Consider the following 21,494-nt stretch of genomic DNA (forward strand, 5'->3'; position numbering starts at 1 on the left):
AGTTATCAGATGTGCGCTGCGTATATTACCATCTATTTACACATAAATTATCGGGTATCTTTTCACATTTGTCTTCCCCAATGGTTAAAGTTACCACGATTTTTGTATCTAAATTATTAAGTCTATGGCGTGAATGTTATTGTGCTATTTACAGAAATTACCGGGGGACGGGTTCAACAAATTTATTCCCAATGATCAAAGTTACCACGATGCTTGAAACAAAAAGTTTTTCAATGCTAACATATTAAAGGCAAAAGCATGTCAAAAACAGTGTTTTCCTTAGCTTGTTCAACAATGAGTGTCATAGATGAGGTGGTTAGCTCCCTTTGTTGATTACCTGCAGGCCAGAGATCAAATCCTAGTCCAAGCATTATTTTTGCCAAAAAATCGGGAAGGCGTGTGGGGCCATAATTGACGATTACGAGAATTAGAAAGACACGAGCGGGTGTACCCGATAAAATCGGGGAGGGCGTGCGGGAAAGGAAAGAAATCAGGAGGTTGGTCGGGGAAAGGAAGGAGATCGGGAAGGAAGTGACGGCGCTGGATGCGTGTGGCAGTTTCGCAATCTGCCACACGGTTGCTGTCAGAGTAATGGGCCACGGGTAGGCTAACCCGAGGCCCGTAACCTTTCAAGACATCGGGGCTGACTGCGCCCCTCAGGACATGGACGGAGAGCCGATTTCAGGAGGGCGGCCGGAGGAACAGCCGGCTGCTCATAAGCGTCCGAGTCCTACGGATGAGATCGAGACCGGCCGACTCCGACTAGCGGCTTCTGAAGTTGCCGACCACAAGAAGTCGGCCCCCGACGCCAGCAAAGCACATGCCCTCATCAGGGGGGATAGGACAAGGAATGGCGGCAGTAAAGCCCACTCCATCCCCTTTTCCGGGGGATGGCCAGGGCACAGTGTACTGTACCAGTGGAGATCTCCGACTGGCACAGCACTGTTGCCATGCCATCCCTGATGCCAGCAACAGTGGGCGGAGTCCTGTACCCACGATGGTCTGACGGTACGATCCACGGAGGACCGGCCCTACCGGTCAGTGAGAGTCCAGAAGACGGCAAGGGCGCTACCAGTCGGACACGTAGGGAGCCGGCCCGCGGAAGTCGGCCTGCCCCTCCCATGGGTCCCACGCGCCATTAGCCAGACGAGATGGGGAGAGGCTACAGTAATCGTTTGCCAGGCGGCCAGACTGTAGCCACGACCCCATAATCAAGCCTGCGTCATTAGAGGCACAGCTACAGTAATCAGCAGCCGGCAGGACCCGCCAGCGGCGGGTGCACCCTGTCGGCTCTGTACCCGACCAGCTGGCTGGGCCCACTAATCGGCGGGTCCCAGCAGTCGGCAAGAGGGCCCGCAGGGGAAGAGACAAACGGCTGGGCCCTACGCCCCTACAGTTTACCATTGTACTCCTAGGGGGTAGGCTTATATAAACCCCCCAGGACACCCATGCAAAGGGCTCCGATTCATTAGAACCAGACCAGACCTTGGAGAAGGGAGAAAGCTAGCCTTGCCTTCTCCTATCCACAGATACAGCTCGAGGAGCACCATTGTACTCACTTTGCCTTAGTGATCATGCGGAGACCCTGCAGAGCAGGATTATGGGTGTTATCTCCTAGGAGAGCCCCGGAGCTGGGTAAAGTACGCCGGCGTTCGTGTCTACGCCTCATCCCGTTTCCAGGCACCGGCGACGTTCTACTCGCCCCCACCATGATAAGCCATCCGTTGGCATATGTCGCTCCCAAGCCCCGACATTTGGCGCCCACCATGGGGCCTGGTGCACCGTCGTCCGGAGACCTGTTCTGGACGGGAACCCTTTTTCTCCCTGGCGAGCGCAGCCAGCCTGACAAGCCAGACGGAGTTTGCACCGACGCCCTACATGGCGCTGGGCTCGCCGTCGCAGCCAGTTGCCTCGCCTATCTTGTCGGCGAGGTCCGCCTCTCCGACAAGCCCGCATCCGACGCGGGCACGGGCGGCCCCGAGAGCCTCCTTGCGGGCCTTCTCGATCAACTCCACATCGCCAGCGAGCCAGCTGGGGACTTGGAGTCCGTAGGCTCCACCGATCCGATGCTGGTCGACTCCGACACCGCGTCACTTGACACATTCCCCTCCAACGTGGTGGTCTACGACGAAGCGCTTCCTCGCGCGGAGAGCGGCGGAAGCACCATCACAGAAGTGCTCGTCATTGATCATGACGAGCACTCGGGCCGGGGTGATTATGACCCGCTCAACGCGGCGCTACAAGACCTGGCGGCACCCATTCCCGAAGACGCCGACGCCGAGACGTTGGAGGCCCGTCGCCTTCAGCTAGTCGAAGGTGCCAAAAAGCTGGCCAGCATGAGACGTCTGCCAGAAGCCTACCAGCGCGAGATGGACCGCGCTGTGGGCGGCACGCCAGCTGCGGCTGGGCCTAGCCGCCTTGGCACGGTCCAGCAGCGCGGCGTGGCTATCGCCGATCTGTTCGGGGTGAATCGCCCCGTTTACGCCACGCCTGCGGAGAACATTCGAGCCGCCCAGGCGGCGGCGGATGAGCTGGACAAGTTCGAGGGCGAAGAGCGCCGCTTGATGACGGAGCGCGTCCAGCGACTCCTTGACGCGGCTGCTGAGCAGAACGAGGCCGGCTGCCACACTGATGCGCCGCACCGACGGAATGACAACCTGCTTCCACGCTGAGACCAAGGTGCAGAGTCTCGGATGCCAACTGCCGGCGTCCACGGAAGAAAAGACAAGGAGCCGGCTGCCAGCCGCAGTCAGACTCGCATCACCATAGAGCGCGACCGAGACGGTCGCCCAAGAACAGTGGAAGGACGGGACGACTATCCGCCTCCTCCCCCTCGAAGGGAAAAACGAGTCTCCCCGCCGCCTGTTGATCACCCGACGCTTGGCGACCGCCTTATCCGCCAAGAGGGAGTCGGAGAGAACGACGCCCGCCACCGGATCGACCGTCTCCATCGATCCCTGGCGCTTGAAGAAGAAGATGAGTTGGGTCCACCGTGCTTCAGCCCCCGCATCCAAGACGAGCCCTTCCCCAAAGGGTTCACGCTCCCCAGAGACACACCCAAATACACCGGCTCCATGAAGCTGGAAGACTGCCTGGTCGAGTACTCCACGGCCGTCAGCATAGCAAACGGCAACAAGCGTGTTGCTGTGAAGTACGTTTCGCTCATGCTCCAAGGCGCGGCCCAGACTTGGCTGAATAGCTTAAGGCCCCGCGGCATCAACAGTTGGGTCGACTTCACCAATGCCTTCATCCGCAACTTCACCAGCACGTACAAGCGGCCTCCCAAGCCTCGCCAGCTCTCCTTATGTGTGCAGGGCCCCAGCGAGTCAACCCGTGACTACCTCACGCGATGGGCCGAGCTTCGCAACTCCTGCAAAGGCGTGCACGAGGTGTAGGCCATCGAGTACTTCACCGCAGGATGCCAAGAGGGCACCCGCCTCAAGCACAAGCTTCTCTGTGACGAGCCGAAAACCCTCGACGAGCTGCTGATCATAGCGGACAAGTACGCCACGGCCGACTCCTCCATGAAGATGGAGATTCAAGTCAGCGCAACCGGCAAAGTGGCTCCTCAGGATCCCCGAACCCCGGCCGCAGACACCAGCCGGCGTCAACCACAGAACGACCACAAGCGCAAAGCCCCACCGCCGACTTCCACCAGCAGGCAGGTGGCGACAGTCGAAAATCAGCAGCCAGAAGGGCAGCCCCCGCCCAAGCGCCAGAAGGGCGACAAGTCCAACTGGCAGCCGGCTTTCTCATATGAGCAGACTCTGGATGGACCCTGCAAGTTCCAAAGTGGCGCAAAGCCGTCCAACCACACCACTCGGAAATGCCACTGGATCACTAGGATAGCCAAGGGAGACGGACTTTTGCCTCCCCCACCTGCGGGGCAGCCGCCTCCTCCGCCCCAGCAGCCGGCGGTCAGACCAGTCGGCGCAGTACAAGACGAGTACCCAGAAGAGCAGGGATCTTATGTCGTGTTCACCAGTGTGGCCGACGATCGACGCAGCAGGCGACTGCAGTAGCAGGAGGTGAATGCAGTAGCAACAGACACTCTAGAGTTCATGCATTGGTCTAAGAAGCCCATCAGCTGGAGCCGAGCTAACCACCCAGAAGTAATGCCCAAACCCGGCTCTTACGCTTTGGTTTTGGACGCCACCTTTGCCACGGACAAGCGAGCTACTCGCTTCTCCAGAGTCCTGATAGACGGTGGCAGCAGCATCAACATCTTGTACAAAGACACCATGGAGAAGTTAGGAATCAGGCGGAGGCAACTGCAGTCTAGCCGGACTGTGTTCCACGGCATAGTTCCTGGCCTTTCCTGCTCGCCAATCGGCAAGATCTTGATCGACGTCCTCTTCCAAGACAAAGATCATTTCCTCCGAGAGTCAATATGGTTCGAGGTGGTGGACCTAGAGAGCCCATACCATGCACTGCTTGGCCGGCCAGCCCTGGCCAAGTTTATGGCCGTCCCCCATTATGCTTACCTCAAGATGAATATGCCGAGTTCCAAGGGGATCCTGACCATAAATGGAGACTACAAGAAGTCATCCGCCTGCGCATCAGAGAGCAGTCGGCTGGCCGAGTCCCTCGTAATCGCAGCTGAGAAGCGACTGCTAGATCGAGTTGTGGCGATGGCAAGCAAACAGCCAGAAATGTCGCCTGATCCTAGAGAGTCGAAAGTTGAGGGCTCGTTCAAGCCGGCCAAGGAAACAAAGAAGATACCTTTGGACCCAGAGCACCCAGAGAGGTACGCTGTCGTAGGTGCCAACCTCGATAGCAAATAGGAAGGCGAGCTCATCGATTTCCTCCGTGAGAATCGGGACATCTTCGCATGGTCCCCAAAAGACATGCCAGGTGCCCCGACGGAATTCGTGAGCACAAATTACATGTCTGATCTGATGCCAAGCCAGTCAGACAGCCTTTGCGCCGCTTGTCAGAAGAGAAGAGGAGAGTTGTTGGAGAAGAGATAGCCCGGCTGCTTGCAGCCGGCTTCATCATGGAGGTATTCTTTCCAGAATGGCTGGCCAACCCGGTCTTGGTGCTGAAGAAGAACAAGCAATGAAGAATGTGTATTGACTACACTAGCCTCAACAAAGCATGCCCCAAGGACCCGTTCGCTTTGCCAAGGATCGACCAAGTAATAGACTCCACAGCCGGATGCGAGCTGTTGTGTTTCTTGGACGCATATTCAGGGTATCACCAAATCAAGTTGAATCCGGCCGACAGGCTGAAGACTGCCTTCATCACACCATTTGGAGCTTTCTGCTACCTGACCATGACGTTCGGCTTGAGGAACGCCGGCGCCACCTTCCAACGATGCATGCAGAAGTGCCTCCTCAAGCAGCTCTGCAGAAATGCTCATGTCTACATGGACGATGTGGTGGTAAAAACGGAGAAGCGTGGAACACTGCTGGAAGACCTCAAAGAGACCTTCGAGAACTTGCGCCGGTTTCAAATCAAGCTCAACCCGGAAAAATGCATCTTCGGAGTACCAGCCGGCTAGCTCCTTGGTTTCCTAGTCTCTGAACGTGGCATAGAATGCAACCCTATGAAGATCAAGGCAATTGAAAGGATGGAGGTACCCAGCCGACTGCTGGACGTACAAAAGTTCACCGGCTGTTTGGCGTCCATCAGCCAATTCATCAGTCGGCTGGGCGAGAAGGCTCTTCCCCTGTACCAACTCATGAAGAAGACCACTTTTTTCGAGTGGAACCACAAGGCGGACGAAGCATTTTTCCAACTAAAGAAGATGTCGACTACTCCACCTGTCCTGGCGGCTCCGACTCCTAAGGAGCCCATGCTCCTCTACATCGCTGCCACCAGCCAAGTGGTCAGCACAGTCATTATGGTAGAACACAAGGAGGAAGGCAAAGCACTACAAGTCCAGAGACCAGTATATTATTTGAGTGAAGTACTGTCGACCTCCAAGCAAAACTACCCCCACTACCAGAAGATGTGCTACGGTGTGCACTTTGCCGCCAAGAAATTGAAGCCTTACTTCCGAGAACATCCAATCACTGTGGTCTGCACGGCTCCTCTAGCCGAGATCATCGGCAGCCGAGACGCTTCGGGTCGAGTGGCCAAGTGGGCCATAGATTTGGCCCCCTACATCATCTACTACCAACCTCGCACTGCCATCAAGTCACAAGCGCTGGCCGACTTCCTCGTCGACTGGGCCGAAACCCAGTATCTACCACCAGCGCCCGACTCCACCCATTGGCGAATGCATTTCGACGGTTCCAAGATGCGCACCGGCTTGGGAGCCGGCATCGTCCTCACCTCTCCCAAGGGCGACAAGCTCAAGTATGTGCTGCAAATCCATTTTGCTGCCTCCAACAACGTCGCTGAGTACGAGGCACTCATTCACGGGCTTTGGCTAGCCAAAGAGCTCGGCATTCGCCGGATCCTGTGCTATGGTGACTCCAACTTGGTGGTCTAGCAGTCGTCAGGCGATTGGGACACCAAGGATGCAAACATGGCGAGCTATCGCTTCCTCGTACAACAACTCAACGGATATTTTGAGGGGTGCGAGTTTCTCCATATACCAAGAAACGACAACGACCAAGCAGATGCCCTCGCATGAATCGGCTCCACCCGTCAGGCGATACCGTCCGGCGTCACCCTCCAGCGCCTCCTCAAGCCGTCCGTCAAGCCATCATCGGAGTCAGACTCCATCTTCGTGCCGGCTCCTCCTAAAGTAGCCGGATCCGACTCAAGAGCCCCCGCAGATGGCACGAGTATTCCGGCAGACGGCACGGGAATCGTGGCAGTCACACCCGGCTCGGGGACTGCGGCGGTTGGCCCGGAGACTTCAGAGCTCGGCCCGGAGACTTCAGAGCCCGGCCCGGGGACTCTGCCAACCCGCCCGGGGACTTCATCGACACAACAAGCGGCTGCCGACTCCAACCCGCCACCTCCCGGCCCGGCCGCCCTCGTCCAAGTCACAGTCTTGGCTATTGCAGAAATCGCAGCACCTTCATGGGCCCAGCCCATCCTCAAATTCATGGTGAACAAAGAGCTGCTAGACGATGAGATCTCAGCTCGGCAAGTACAACGCCGAGCGGCAGTGTACGCCATCGTCAATAGAGAGCTCGTAAGGCGCAGTGTCACTGGTGTTCACCAGCGATGTGTGGAGCCAGAGCAAGGCCAGGCAATCCTCAAAGACATCCATCAAGGCGAATGTGGCCACCATGCGGCTTCGAGAGCACTCGTCGCCAAACCTTTCTGCCATGGCTTCTTCTGGCCGACTGCTCTTGAAGACGCCAAGTCTTTGGTCCAAAAATGCAAGGGGTGCCAGAAGTTCCGCCCTAAGCCTCATCAACCAGCTTCGGCACTCAAAACTATTCCTATTGCTTGGCCCTTTGCTGTTTGGGGCCTGGACATGGTCGGACCATTCAAGACGGCACGAGGCGGTTTGACTCATTTACTTGTCGCAGTGGACAAGTTCACAAAGTGGATAGAAGCAAAACCAATCAAGAGTTTAAATGGCCCGACCGCTGTGACCTTCATCTCCGACATCACAACCCGGTACGGCATACCACATAGCATCATCACCGACAACGGCACAAATTTTGCCAAAGGTGCCTTGGCCCGTTTCTGCGCGACGCAGGGCATCCGACTGGACTTAGCGTCCGTTGCCCATCTGCAGTCCAACGGCCAGGTAGAGCGAGCAAACGTCCTAATCCTGTCCAGCATCAAGCCTCTGGAGCGCTCGGCAGGCTGCTAGCTTGATGAGTTGCCAGCCGTCCTCTGGAGCCTGCGCACGACTCCAAACAAGTCAACCGGCTTCACGCCCTTCTTCCTCGTCTACGGTGCCGAAGCCATCATCCCAACGGACATAGAGTTCGACTCCCCTCGAGTCACCATGTACACCGAGGAGGAAGTAGAGGAAGCACGTCAAGACGGCGTCAATCTGCTGGAAGAGGGCCGGCTGTTGGCACTCAGCCGGTCCAGCATCTACCAGCAGAGCCTACACCGATACTACAATCGGAAGGTCAAGCCGCGATCTTTCCAGGAAGGAGACCTTGTGCTCCGGCTGATTCAGTGAATAGCTGGCCAGCACAAGCTCTCAGCACCCTGGAAAGGCCCCTTCATCATCAACAAGGTGTTGGGCAACGACTCCTACTACCTAATCGACGCTCAGAAGCCCCGAGCACGCAAAAGGGATGACTCCGGCAAAGAGACGGAGCGGCCATGGAATGCAAATATTCTCCGAAGATTTTACAGTTAATGCAGTATGTATCACGCTACCTTTTGTATTAAAGTACGAAGACTTCAGGCCCCTCGAGAAGATCTCGGGGACTGCCTTCTTTTTTCTATATGATAAAGAGTTATGCCTATGAATATGTTATTCTTCGTTATGCCACTTGGCACCGGGTTTGACCAGTCGGCCCGGGGACTTGCCGACTTGAGCTATGAAACGACTTCCTGCAACCGGACAAGTAATGTGTGGCACTTAAGCCGTCTCCTGTTAGAAGCTGCAGATCGCAGAGCGATTGCCCGGCGAACAGGAGTAAGGTAGAATGGGTGTCCATATGAAAAATGGCTAAGGACTCAAAGCTCGCTCATAGTTCAAGGCCGGGTTTTCAACCTTTTACAACCAACTCTTTAGTAGCCAGCTTGCCGTTACTTAAAAATAACTTGCTAAAAACTCTGAAAGGCTAAGTACTTGCCTTCCCAAAGAAGCCAAGTATTTGATCCAGCGGCAGTCCGCAGAGCGGCTGTCCGACGGACAAAATGGCAACCAAGGGAAGGCGGCAAAGGAAAAAAGTCAAAGAGCAATAAGCAAGAAGAGACAGAATACGGATAAATATTTATATAGAAAGGCCCTTGGCTGAATCATCAAATAGAAGTTCAAGATACACCTAGTGGGTGGAATTGTGCAAAATAACAAGTTCATCGAGACTATTAAGCAGGTAAAACAAAGATAAAGTGGCAGCTTAGGAAGCCGCAGACGGATTCGGAGGAGAGGGGTCGGCGGTGCCAGTCGCCGGGGCGGCCGGCTGGTTGGTCTCCGCCAGATCACCTCTGGCGACAGTTGGTTCAGTTGGGCGCGGGTCGTTGCTAGAGGCGCGGTCGGGCTGGGGCTGGCCGTCTGCCTCGACCTATGGCGCCTCCTCCTCGTCTCCTTCCTCCTCCTCGCCTTCCTCCTCGCCACTGGAGTCGATCACCTCCGCCGAGTCCTCGTCGTCGTTCGGGTTCAGCCCGAACCACTCCGGCAGCGCCTCCTCGCCGTTCTCAGCCCACTCTGGGACGAAGACGCTGGTGTCGGTGTACTCGGCGATCGACGCGACGCGCTTGACAAGATCGCCCTCCACCGTTGCCAGCTCCGCCTGATCTTCCAGCCGGAACATGGCCAACTGGGCTAAACTTAGCCCGGGATACCACGCCTTGGCAAATTCTAAAGCCCGGCGGGCTCCAGCCCAGGCTGAAGAACCCTTCCAGGCCTCAAGACGGCCGGCTGCCACCTCCAGCTAGTCGGCAGTCTGACTGGGCGTGCGTGGTGCCTGCATGTCGGCCACAGGGCGGCAATCGCCTGGGCGCCGACACGTTGAAGCCGGCGCAGCATCCGGTGGGCTGGCCAAAGATGGGCCTCGATGCTAAGAATCTACTCGCCAAGAGTTCGGGGGGCGTCGGCGGCGACCTGTGCGCCGTCCTCCCTCCGTGCTTCATGGTCAGCCTCGATGGCTTAATTGGCGGCATCAGAATGGCCGGGGAAGAAGTCTGCTAAGGAAGAAGAGCGAACAAACAAGGTTAAAAATTTAAGGCCGACTCGACTAGCAGTCGGCAGCCTAGAAAGGAAACAAGTGGAAGCTCACCATCGACAAAATCTTCGATTGCTTGGAAGCTGGAGACCAGTGTCGCCTCCTTGTCGGTCCAAGAGGAGCGCTCGGACGCAAATTCGGCGAGAAGGGCGGTCTCCTTGTCCTCCGCCTCCTTCTGGGCCCTCTGGAGCAACTAAAAGGATCGAGAAGAGGTGTCTAGAGGGGGGGTGATTAGACACTAAGTGCCAAAAGTTGCAGTTTTTAATATTCTCAAGTTTAAGTGGAGTTTAAGCACAAGTTTAACAAACACAATACATATCAAGCAAGCATGCAATGAGTATATGAGCAGCGGAAAGTAAAGCATGCAACTTGCAAGAATGTAAAGAGAAGGGTTTGGAGTATTCAAACGCAATTGGAGACACGGATGTTTTTGTCGTGGTTCCGATAGGTGGTGCTATCGTACATCCACGTTGATGGAGACTTTAACCCACGGAGGGTAACAGTTGCGCGAGTCCACGAAGGGCTCCACCCACGAAGGGTCCACGAAGAAGCAACCTTGTCTATTCCACCATGGCCGTCGCCCACGAAGGACTTGCCTCACTAGCCGTAGATCTTCACGAAGTAGGCGATCTCCTTGCCCTTACAAACTCCATGGTTCAACTCCACAATCTTGTTGGAGGCTCCCAAGTGACACCTAGCCAATCTAGGAGACACCACTCTCCAAGAAGTAACAAATGGTGTGTTGATGATGAACTCCTTGCTCTTGTGCTTCAAATGATAGTCTCCTCAACACTCAACTCTCTCTCACAGGATTTGGATTTGGTGGAAAGATGATTTGAGTGGAAAGCAACTTGGGAAAGGCTAGAGATCAAGATTCATATGGTTGGAATGGAATATCTTGACCTCAACACAAGTGTAGGTGGTTCTCTCTCAGAAAATGTGTATTGGAAGTGTAGGTATGTTCTGATGGCTCTCTTCCCGAATGAAGAGTGGGTGGAGGGGTATATATAACCTCCACACAAAATCTAACCGTTACACACAATTTGCCAAACTCGGTGGGACCAAATGGTTAAACTCGGTCGGACCGATTCAGCAAACCTAGTGACCGTTAGGATTTTCGGTGGGACTGAGATGCAACTCGGTAGGACCGATATGGTTAGGGTTAGGGCATAACGTAATCTCGGTGTGACCCATTACACAAACTCGGTGGGACCGATTTTGGTAATAAGCTAACCAGAGAGTTGGCCAGGCAAACTCGGTGAGACCGATTACACAAACTCGGTGGGACCGATTTTGGTAATAAGCTAACCAGAGGGTTTGCATTGTAATCTCGGTAGTACCGATTGCTCAAACTCGGTGAGACCGATTTTGGTAATGGACATACACAGAGAGATTATAATCCCATCTCGGTGAGACCGAGATCCCTATCGGTGAAACCGATTTGCTAGGGTTTGTGGCAGTGGCTATGGCATCTGAAACTCGGTGGCGCCGGATAGATAGAATCGGTGGGGCCGAGTTTGACTTTTGGTTTAGGTCATGTGTGGATGTGGGAAGGTAGTTGAGGGTTTTGGAGCATATCACTAAGCACTTTGAGCAAGCAAGCCATTAAGCAACACCTCATCCCCTCTTGATAGTATTGGCTTTTCCTATAGACTCAATGTGATCTTGGATCACTAAAATAGAAAATGTAGAGTCTTGATCTTGAAGCTTGAGCCAATCCTTTGTCCTTAGCATCTTGAAGGGGTTCCACATCCTCTAGTCCATGCCACTCCATTGTTGAACTTATCTGAAACATACTAGGTAAAAGTGTTAGTCCAACAAGAGATATGTTGACATTAATTACCAAAACCACCCAGGGAGCACTTGTGCTTTCAATCTCCCCCTTTTTGGTAATTGATGACAACATACATCAAAGCTTTAGATAAAGATATAGAGAATAGCAAGTAAAGCTTTGGAAAGACATGTAACATGCATAGGCTCCCCCTACATGTATGCAATCATGTGAATATTGAATATAGGAGCATGTGAATGCGTAAACATGACAAAGTAAGAAATGTGTTACATGTATCTTGGCTATATGCATCAGAGCAAATGATGTGAATGTGAGAAATGTACCTTCATGCTCATGAGTCCTTCTTGCAAACAGTATGTACATCAACAAGAACTTCTCATTCACATGACTGTGATGCATATACTTACCTTGTGGTCTTGAGTTGGCTTAGGATGGGATGAACCTGCGCAAACAAGGTTAAATAACACAGATACACCTACTGACCAGAGCAAGCAAGAGAAACCACAAGAGAACCAAGACTGGGATGACATGTAGAGTGAGTACTAAGTACCACATTGGATATAGACATGTCCCCAAAGGTAATGATATGCAATAAAATCAGAGATTTCCTTCCCTTTGATGTCTTGCTCCCCCTGAATCTGCATGGGATATTGGGAGAAGATAGGGAACAGAAAATCAGAGCAACAAAAAAAGGAAACAAGAGAGCTTGAGCTAAAGCAACCAACCAAACATGTCTTTCCTCTCTTAAAGACGTGTGACATCTCTCCTCTTGAACACCAAGCATTTGGGGTCTTTGATGATATTAGTTTCTCCTAGTTGAGAAACTCTCTCCCCCTGAGTATTATCTCTTTCTCCCCCTATAGGAAGGATTAAGCTTTGATGTGATCTCTCTCTCCCCCTTTGACATCAATTTCCAAGAAGGGCTCTTCTGGACATGTGATACAGATGGGTTGGTCCTCGAGTCACAGAGCAAAGCAGCATGTCTAATATGATGCTGGTAGAGGACAAGAATCATTGGATGGAGCTGGAGCAAACAGAAATCAGGAATAAGTGGCAAGTTGGTTTTCCTATGGTGGAATCGGTGACTCCGAGTTGTGTGCTTCGGTTGCACCGAAAGATTTCGGTTGGGCCGAAGAGAACAAACCGGTGTGACTGAGTTCATTAGAGTGAAACCACTTTTCACCTCAGCTCACTAGACAAGTAAGATCTCACAAGGATATGCAAGGAATTTACTGAAAGATTTGCAATGAATTGGATGCAGAAAATGCAGAACAAAAAGGAAAGAAAAGAAACTAAAAGTTCTAAATGAAGTTTTTTTTGAAAGGGGAAGCAAATATGCAAATGCAAAAGCACGGAGAAACACTAGATAACTTCATCTAGAAATGGTCGGTGACAAAGTCACCTATGTTAGAGTATGTTGACTTAGGAGTCAAGTGAGAGCACTTGATCATAGGTCATACTCACCGTTTAAGCTCAAAATGGGGTTACCATTTTTCGTTTAAGCATCTTGATGTATTCACATCTTGTCGAGTTGCTTTGACTCATGACTTGGAGTAAAGCTTCTCTAAGATGGAATAACATACCTTGGGTGGTGGTGTTGATCTTGCACATGTAGTTGAACTTGTGTGGGTTGCTCAAGATTGATGTAGTTCATCAAGAGTTGGGAGCACCACTTGGAGTTTGAGTTCATCTACCTACATGGGTTAGCTTTGCAAGGAAGAGCACTTGTGTATCCAAAATGACAATCATGAGACTCAACATAGAATTTGCCAAAGGATATGTTTGAATGGCTTTCGTGCTTCCTTGTCTTCAACCACCATTGTGTAGAGACTTGGTGATGTAGAGATTGCTCAAGATGTGAGTGAGTTGCAATCTCATAGATTTAGATTCAACCAAGTACCTACACGGGTTAGATAACATGCAAGGTACAAATATATCCAAGACATATGAATAGCATCATAAGAGAAATATCGAGGATTAGCCATAGGCTCATGCCCCGCATGTATCAAATGGAGTTCCTACTCCAAGTTTGAAGCATCAATGATGTTCAATTCACCTCTCAACCTACAAAACACTTTCTCATCAAGTGGTTTAGTGAATATATCCGCCAATTGCTTATCGGTGCGAACATGCTTAAGGTTAATGTCACCTTTTGCAACATGATCTCGAATGAAATGATGACGAACTTCAATATGCTTAGTTCGAGAATGTTGCACGGGATTGTGAGCAATCTTAATAGCACTTTCATTGTCACACAGCAATGGAACATGTTTCACATATATCCCATAATCTTTAAGAGTTTGGGTCATCCAAAGTAATTGAGCACAACATGAACCAGCGGCAATGTATTTCGCTTCGGCGGTGGATAAAGATACCGAGTTTTGTTTCTTGGAAGACCAAGACACAAGAGATCTACCAAGGAATTGACAAGTACCCGAAGTGCATTTTCTATCAACCTTGTCTCCGGCATAGTCCGAATCGGAGTATCCAACAAGATCAAAAGAGGACCTCTTAGGATACCAAATGCCAAAATTTGGTGTATGGATTAGGTATCTCACTATCCTTTTCACAGCCTTAAGATGACACTCTTTAGGAGCAGCTTGATATCGCGCACACATGCACACACTTAGCATAATATCAGGACAAGAGGCACATAGATATAACAATGAACCAATCATAGAGCGATAAACCTTTTGATCAACCGGTTCACCATCTTTGGTCAAATCAAGATGTCCACTAGTAGGCATGGGTGTAGTCATACCTTTGCATTCTTGCATATTGAACTTCTTGAATAAGTCCTTGGTGTACTTCGTTTGAGAGACAAAGGTACCTTCCTTAGTTTGCTTGATTTGCAAACCGAGAAAGAATTTGAGTTCACTCATCATAGACATCTCAAACTTCTCCGACATTAGCTTTCCAAACTTCTCACTAAAATGAGGGTTAGTTGAACCAAATATGATATCATCAACATAAATTTGGCACACAAATAGTTCTCCATTAACCCTTTTAGTAAAAAGAGTAGAATCAATTTTACCAATTTCAAAGCCTTTTTCAATAAGGAACTTGGTCAAGCATTTATACCATGCTCTAGGAGCTTGTTTAAGACCATAAAGGGCTTTGTGAAGTTTGTAAACATGATTAGGTTTCTTAGGATTGACGAAGTCGGGAGGTTGCTTAACATAAACTTCCTCCTCAATTTTGCCATTTAGAAAAGCACTTTTAATGTCCATTTGGTACAAGGTGATACCATGGTGATTATCATAAGCAAGTAAGATGCGAATGGACTCAAGTCTAGCAACGGGAGCATATGTCTCACCATAGTCCATACCTTCAACTTCTGTGTAGCCTTGGGCGACGAGACGTGCTTTGTTGCGAACCACTTGTCCATCTTCATCTTGCTTGTTGTGAAACACCCATTTGGTACCAATGATGTTGTGGTTGTTGTCGGGCTTCTCGACCAATGTCCACACTTGATTTCTCTCAAAGTTGTGTAGCTCTTCATGCATAGTGTTTATCCAGTCCGGATCCTCCAATGCTTCTTCAACCTTCATAGGTTCAATGCGAGAGATGAATGAGTAATGTTCACAAAAGTTAGCTAAACGAGTTTTCGAGAGAGTGACTCTCCCGGTTTGGATATCAATGTAGATTTGCTCGACGGGATGATCCTTAGCAATTCTTGCTCGAACTCTTGAAAGCTTTTGCTTGGGTCGGGGTGGAACATCCTCTTCATCGTGTGCTTCTTCTTAGCCTTCTTCATTGTTGACGTTGTCGTTCTCTTGTCGTGGTGGAGAAGGAGGTTGTTGATGTTCATCTTGGTGCGCTTCCTGGTTTTCTTCATCTTGGCGTGTCCCACTTGTGGATGCTTCCGTATCAACTCTTGGTTCACCTTGTTGTGAGGTAGAAGCTTCCACTTGGACGGACGAGGTACTCTCCTTCACTTCCTTTAGACGAATCTTGCCAATGGACAAGTCTTGAATTGCTTCAGAAGGGTCTTTATCTCCTACATCAATTGGCAATTGCTCTACTTGCGAGCCATTAGATTCATCAAACTTCACATCTACCGTCTCTTCAACCTTTCGGGTGAAATTGTTGTAGACACGGTAAGTGTGAGAGTTTGAGCCATAACTAAGTAGGAAACCTTCATGAGATTTAGGAGCAAATTTAGAACGATGATGCTTATCAAGAATGTAGCACTTTGAGCCGAATACTCGAAAGTATTCAAATTGGAGTTTGTTACCGGTGAGGAGCTCGTATGCCGTCTTGCCGAGTAGCTTGTGAAGATACAAGCGATTTGTTGCATGACAAGCTGTCTCAACCGCTTCCGCCCAAAAGTGCTTTGGCGTTTTGTACTCATCAAGCATCGTTCTTGCCATCTCGATAAGAGTCCAGTTCTTCCTTTCAACAACTCCATTTTGTTGAGGTGTGTACGTAGCCGAGAACTCGTGTGAAATCCCTTCTTCGTCAAGAAAGGTGTCCACATTTGCGTTCTTGAACTCCGTTCCGTTGTCACTCTGAACCTTCTTGATCTTCACGTCAAACTGATTTTGGGCCTTACTAGCGAAGTTTTTGAAGATCTTTTGGACCTGCGATTTGTCATCAAGAAAGAACACCCATGTAAATCTTGAAAAATCATCAACTATGACTAGACCAAATGAGTTACCACCGAGACTCTTGTAGGCATTTGGACCAAAGAGATCCATGTGAAGTAGCTCAAGTGGTCTTCTTGTGGTCATGATGTTCTTCGCGCGGTGACTTCCTCCAACTTGTTTCCCTGCTTGACAAGCACTACAAAGTCTATCCTTGTCAAATATGACATCTTTTATTCCAAGGATATGATCACCTTTAATAAGCTTATCAAGATTTCACATACCAACATGACCTAGTCTTCTATGCCACAACCAGCCTTTAGAAGATTTGGTAATCAAGCAAGTTCTAGGTTGAGCCTTTTTTAGTGAAATCAACAATGTAAAGATCTCCTCTACGTATACCGGTAAAGACCATTTTATGATTGTCTCTACGAAACACTTGGCAATCTACTTCAGTGAATAAGACATTGAAACCGAAATCCGCAAGTCTAGAAACTAAAAGTAAATTGTATCCAAGGGATTCAACGAGCATGACATTTTGTATGGAGCTATCATGTGAGATGGCCACCTTACCAAGGCCAACCACCTTACCCTTTGAATTATCACCAAAAGTGACATATTTTCGAGAGCCATCGTTTTCAGCAAGCTCACGGAACATATCTTTATCTCCGGTCATATGATCAGTACATCCACTATTAAGGACCCATTCCTTTCCTCCAGCCATGTAGCCGCGAAGATTTGCCATAAGACCAAAATGCCTCATTGCATCATCAAGATCATAGTCACTATCATCATCTTCATCATAGTATCCATGTTCAACATCATCTTGTGATTGATCAATTCCTAGAGAGGGTAATTCATTAGATAAATGATCATCACAATGGTTACCTTTATGAATTCTAATAGCTTTGGATATGATATCGCTAATGATTCCAACATTTCCTTTAGCACGCATGAGATTGGTAAGCTCAAATAGACAATCACCAAAGCTAGGATCACTAGAGTTCATCTTACTCAAGGCAATAGACTTATGGAGAATTTTGTCTAAATTTTTCAAGGAATAATCTGGAAATCGTTCTTCAAGAAATCTCCATATGGTGTAGGCACACTTGAGAGTAGGCAAACATCTAATCAAGTTTCTAGGCAAGCCTCTAATGATGAGCTCAACAGTTCTAAGATTGCGAATCATGTCAATATCTTCATCTAGGGTAGGGTGCAAAGGATCAACATGAGGTGCACAAGGGCTAGTAATGTACTTGTTCAAATGATATTCATTGAAAATCTCAAGCATTTCATTTTTCCACTCATGAAAATACTCTCCATCAAAAATAGGCACTCTATGTCTAAGACTCCCCAAAGTAGACACATCCATCTTCCTCCAATGGTGTTTAAACCAAGGCAATGGAGACCAAAGCTCTGATACCAATTGAAAGGGTCGAGAAGAGGTGTCTAGAGGAGGGGTGATTAGACAATAAGTGCCAAAGTTGCAGTTTTTAATATTTCTTAAGTTTAAGTGGAGTTTAAGCACAAGTTTAACAAACACAATACATATCAAGCAAGCATGCAATGAGTATATGAGCAGCGGAAAGTAAAGCATGCAACTTGCAAGAATGTAAAGAGAAGGGTTTGGAGTATTCAAATGCAATTGGAGACACGGATGTTTTTGTCGTGGTTCTGATAGGTGGTGCTATCGTACATCCACGTTGATGGAGACTTCAACCCACGGAGGGTAACAGTTGCGCGAGTCCATGGAGGGCTCCACCCACAAAGGGTCCATGAAGAAGCAACCTTGTCTATTCCATCACGGCCGTCGCCCACGAAGGACTTGCCTCACTAGCGGTAGATCTTCACGAAGTAGGCGATCTCCTTGCCCTTACAAACTCCATGGTTCAACTCCACAATCTTGTTGGAGGCTCCCAAGTGACACCTAGCCAATCTAGGAGACACCACTCTCCAAGAAGTAACAAATGGTGTGTTGATGATGAACTCCTTGCTCTTGTGCTTCAAATGATAGTCTCCTCAACACTCAACTCTCTCTCACAGGATTTGGATTTGGTGGAAAGATGATTTGAGTGGAAAGCAACTTGGGAAAGGCTAGAGATCAAGATTTATATGGTTGGAATGGAATATCTTGACCTCAACACAAGTGTAGGTGGTTCTCTCTCAGAAAATGTGTATTGGAAGTGTAGGTATGTTTTGATGGCTCTCTCCCCGAATGAAGAGTGGGTGGAGGGGTATATATAACCTCCACACAAAATCTAACCGTTACACACAATTTGCCAAACTCGGTGGGACCAAATGGTTAAACTCGGTCGGACCGATTCAGCAAACCTAGTGACCGTTAGGATTTTCGGTGGGACTGAGATGCAACTCGGTAGGACCGATATGGTTAGGGTTAGGGCATAACGTAATCTCGGTGTGACCCATTACACAAACTCGGTGGGACCGATTTTGGTAATAAGCTAACCAGAGAGTTGGTCAGGCAAACTCGGTGAGACCGATTACACAAACTCGGTGGGACCGATTTTGGTAATAAGCTAACCAGAGGGTTTGCATTGTAATCTCGGTAGTACCGATTGCTCAAACTCGGTGAGACCGATTTTGGTAATGGACATACACAGAGAGATTATAATCCCATCTCGGTGAGACCGAGATCCCTATTGGTGAAACCGATTTTCTAGGGTTTGTGGCAGTGGCTATGACATCTGAAACTCGGTGGCGCCGGATAGATAGAATCGGTGGGGCCGAGTTTGACTTTTGGTTTAGGTCATGTGTGGATGTGGGAAGGTAGTTGAGGGTTTTGGAGCATATCACTAAGCACTTTGAGCAAGCAAGCCATTAAGCAACACCTCATCCCCTCTTGATAGTATTGGCTTTTCCTATAGACTCAATGTGATCTTGGATCACTAAAATAGAAAATGTAGAGTCTTGATCTTGAAGCTTGAGCCAATCCTTTGTCCTTAACATCTTGAAGGGGTTCCACATCCTCTAGTCCATGCCACTTCATTGTTGAACTTATCTGAAACATACTAGGTAAAAGTGTTAGTCCAACAAGAGATATGTTGACATTAATTACCAAAACCACCCAGGGAGCACTTGTGCTTTCAGCAACTCCTTCTGGTCCGCCAGCTGCGTAGCCAGCCGGTCGCGCTCCTCCGTCAGCCGGCCGCACTCCTCCTCCCTGACGCACAGCGCGGTGTTGACTTCGCCCGGCTACTGCTGAAGGACGTGTTGGCTTCTGAAGAAGAAGGCGGAGGGATGTCAGTCGTCAACAAAGAAGAAAGGTCGCCGGGGTGATCCGGCCCGACTGCTCAGTAGTCGGCCCGAATCTCGGGGACTACAACACGCGGATGCGCTAGCGCGCCCCCGCAGAGAAAGAAGAAGACTCACCCCGGCTGTCCGACAAGTCGGCGGTCCGCTTGGACAGCTCCTCAACATTGGCGTTGAAGGAGGTTACGCGAAGATTGTGGTAATCCTGCATCAAAATTTCAGAAAAAGTGTTGGTACTTGGAACTCGCCGATTAGAGTTCCGAGCCGCCTGCTCAGCAGCCGGCCCGAAACTCGGGGACTACACCCAGTGGGTGCGCTAGCGCGCCCCCACAAAGAAAAACAAGGAAGCAAAGCAAAGGAAGGATGCATACCCGGATGGCCGTTCGTGACGCCAGGTATGCCTTGGTGCACTCCTTGATGGCGTCGCCCTCGGCCCGGAGCTTAGCTTGGACGTCCAGGAGCGCTCGGTTCAATGGGCCCATCCCGCCTCCCCGCACCCACCCGGTGGGCGCGGCGCTCGACACCTTGGTGTCCGGGATCGAGGAGCTCGCAGCGCCGGTCTCCAGAGGACGCGGCGCTGAGGCCGCCTTCGCGAGACGGCGGCGCGTCGGCGTGCTGACCTCGAGGGCCAGGCCCATCGCCGCCGCGCCTCCGGTTGGTGGCGCTGGCGGGTCCGCCGGTTGTCCGCCTGGCATGCCTCCGGAGGGTGGCGGTGGCAGCACAATGACTTCCGGCGTGGCGGTGATGTCGGCGTCCCTCTCCATGACCGGGTTCTCGTCACCGGCTTCCCCAGTCTGCACCGAGAACTCCGATGGCGGCGGCGCAGAGTTCAAGGGGACGACAAACACCGCCGACTGGCGGTGTGCGGCTTCCTCTGCGCGCTTCTTCTCCGCATCGGCGGCCTCGGCCTCCGCCAGCTTCTTCAGAGCGGCGGCCTCTGCCTTGTCAGCCTTCGCCTTCTTTAGGCGGGCGGCTTCCCTCTCCTCACACGTGTTCCGCTCCGTCGCCTCCCGGAGGTCGGCGGCGGGATCAATCCGCCGGGTGGAGGAGGAGGTCTCCGCCGACTTTGCGACGGAGCCGGCGACCGACTTCTCAAGAGAGAGAGGGGCCCTAAAGCTGGGAAAATAAAGTAAAGAAATTTCAGACAGACTCGATAAAGAGATATGAAGGTATGAAGGGAGCTGGTACTTACGCTGAAATAAGCTACGACGTCTTCATCACCTTGCGGAAGCGGTTGGCCTTTGCGGCCGCTTCGTCCCGCTTGGTCACCGCGGCTGAGCCCTTGGGCTTCTTCGGCCGGCTGCCGAACAGGCTCGTCCCGGCCCTGCGCTTCTTGCCGCCTCCTTGAGCGTCCGGCGGGGCTGACGAGCCCGCGCCCGGCTGGCCGGCTCCTGGCTGGTGGCGTGGGACAACTTCCTCGCCATCATCAGGCCAGTCCTCAAGACTGGCCCCAAGTCTCGGGCCGCCTGACGCGCCGCCTCCCCCCTCGGCGTCGTCCTCCAGGGCCGCCGCCCCCAAGTCGGGGTCGTCCACATCGCTCTCCGCTCGGTCGGGGAGGAACTCGCGGTCCAGCCCCATGGTGTCAGCTACTGGCTGGAGGAGGGGATTCGGACCAAAGCCGACTGGTCAGAACGAGCAAGACGGACTCAGCAGTAAAGATGTCAGGAGAATCGAAGAAAAAGAGAGAAGGAAAACGACTCACCAGAGGCGGAGGGGCAGCACGCGAATACGGCTCCTTGCCGAACTGCCACTCTTCGTTGAGGTCGCAGCTCGCAAGATAGTTCACTATGTAGGCTACCTCCTCGTGAGGCATCTCCTTGGTGCACATTCGGCTCAGGTCTCGATGCCCGTTCATCTGGCAGATCATGTGGGGGCGACTTTGGAGTGGCAGCACTCGGCGCGCCACGAAGGCGGCCAGCAAGTCCGGCCCGGTCAGGCCCTCCGACTGCGCCAGTACTCGAAGCCGTGCAACGGTGCCGGCTCCCGCAAGCGTCAATGTTCGGGCCCGGTGCGACCAGTTGGGCTGCCTCCCAGCCGGCGGGCTGGCTACGTAGGCCGGCAGGTTGATCCAATCGCCCTCTG

This window comes from Triticum dicoccoides, chromosome 1A, assembly GCF_002162155.2.
Source record: "Triticum dicoccoides isolate Atlit2015 ecotype Zavitan chromosome 1A, WEW_v2.0, whole genome shotgun sequence".
NCBI classification, from domain to species: Eukaryota; Viridiplantae; Streptophyta; class Magnoliopsida; order Poales; family Poaceae; genus Triticum; species Triticum dicoccoides.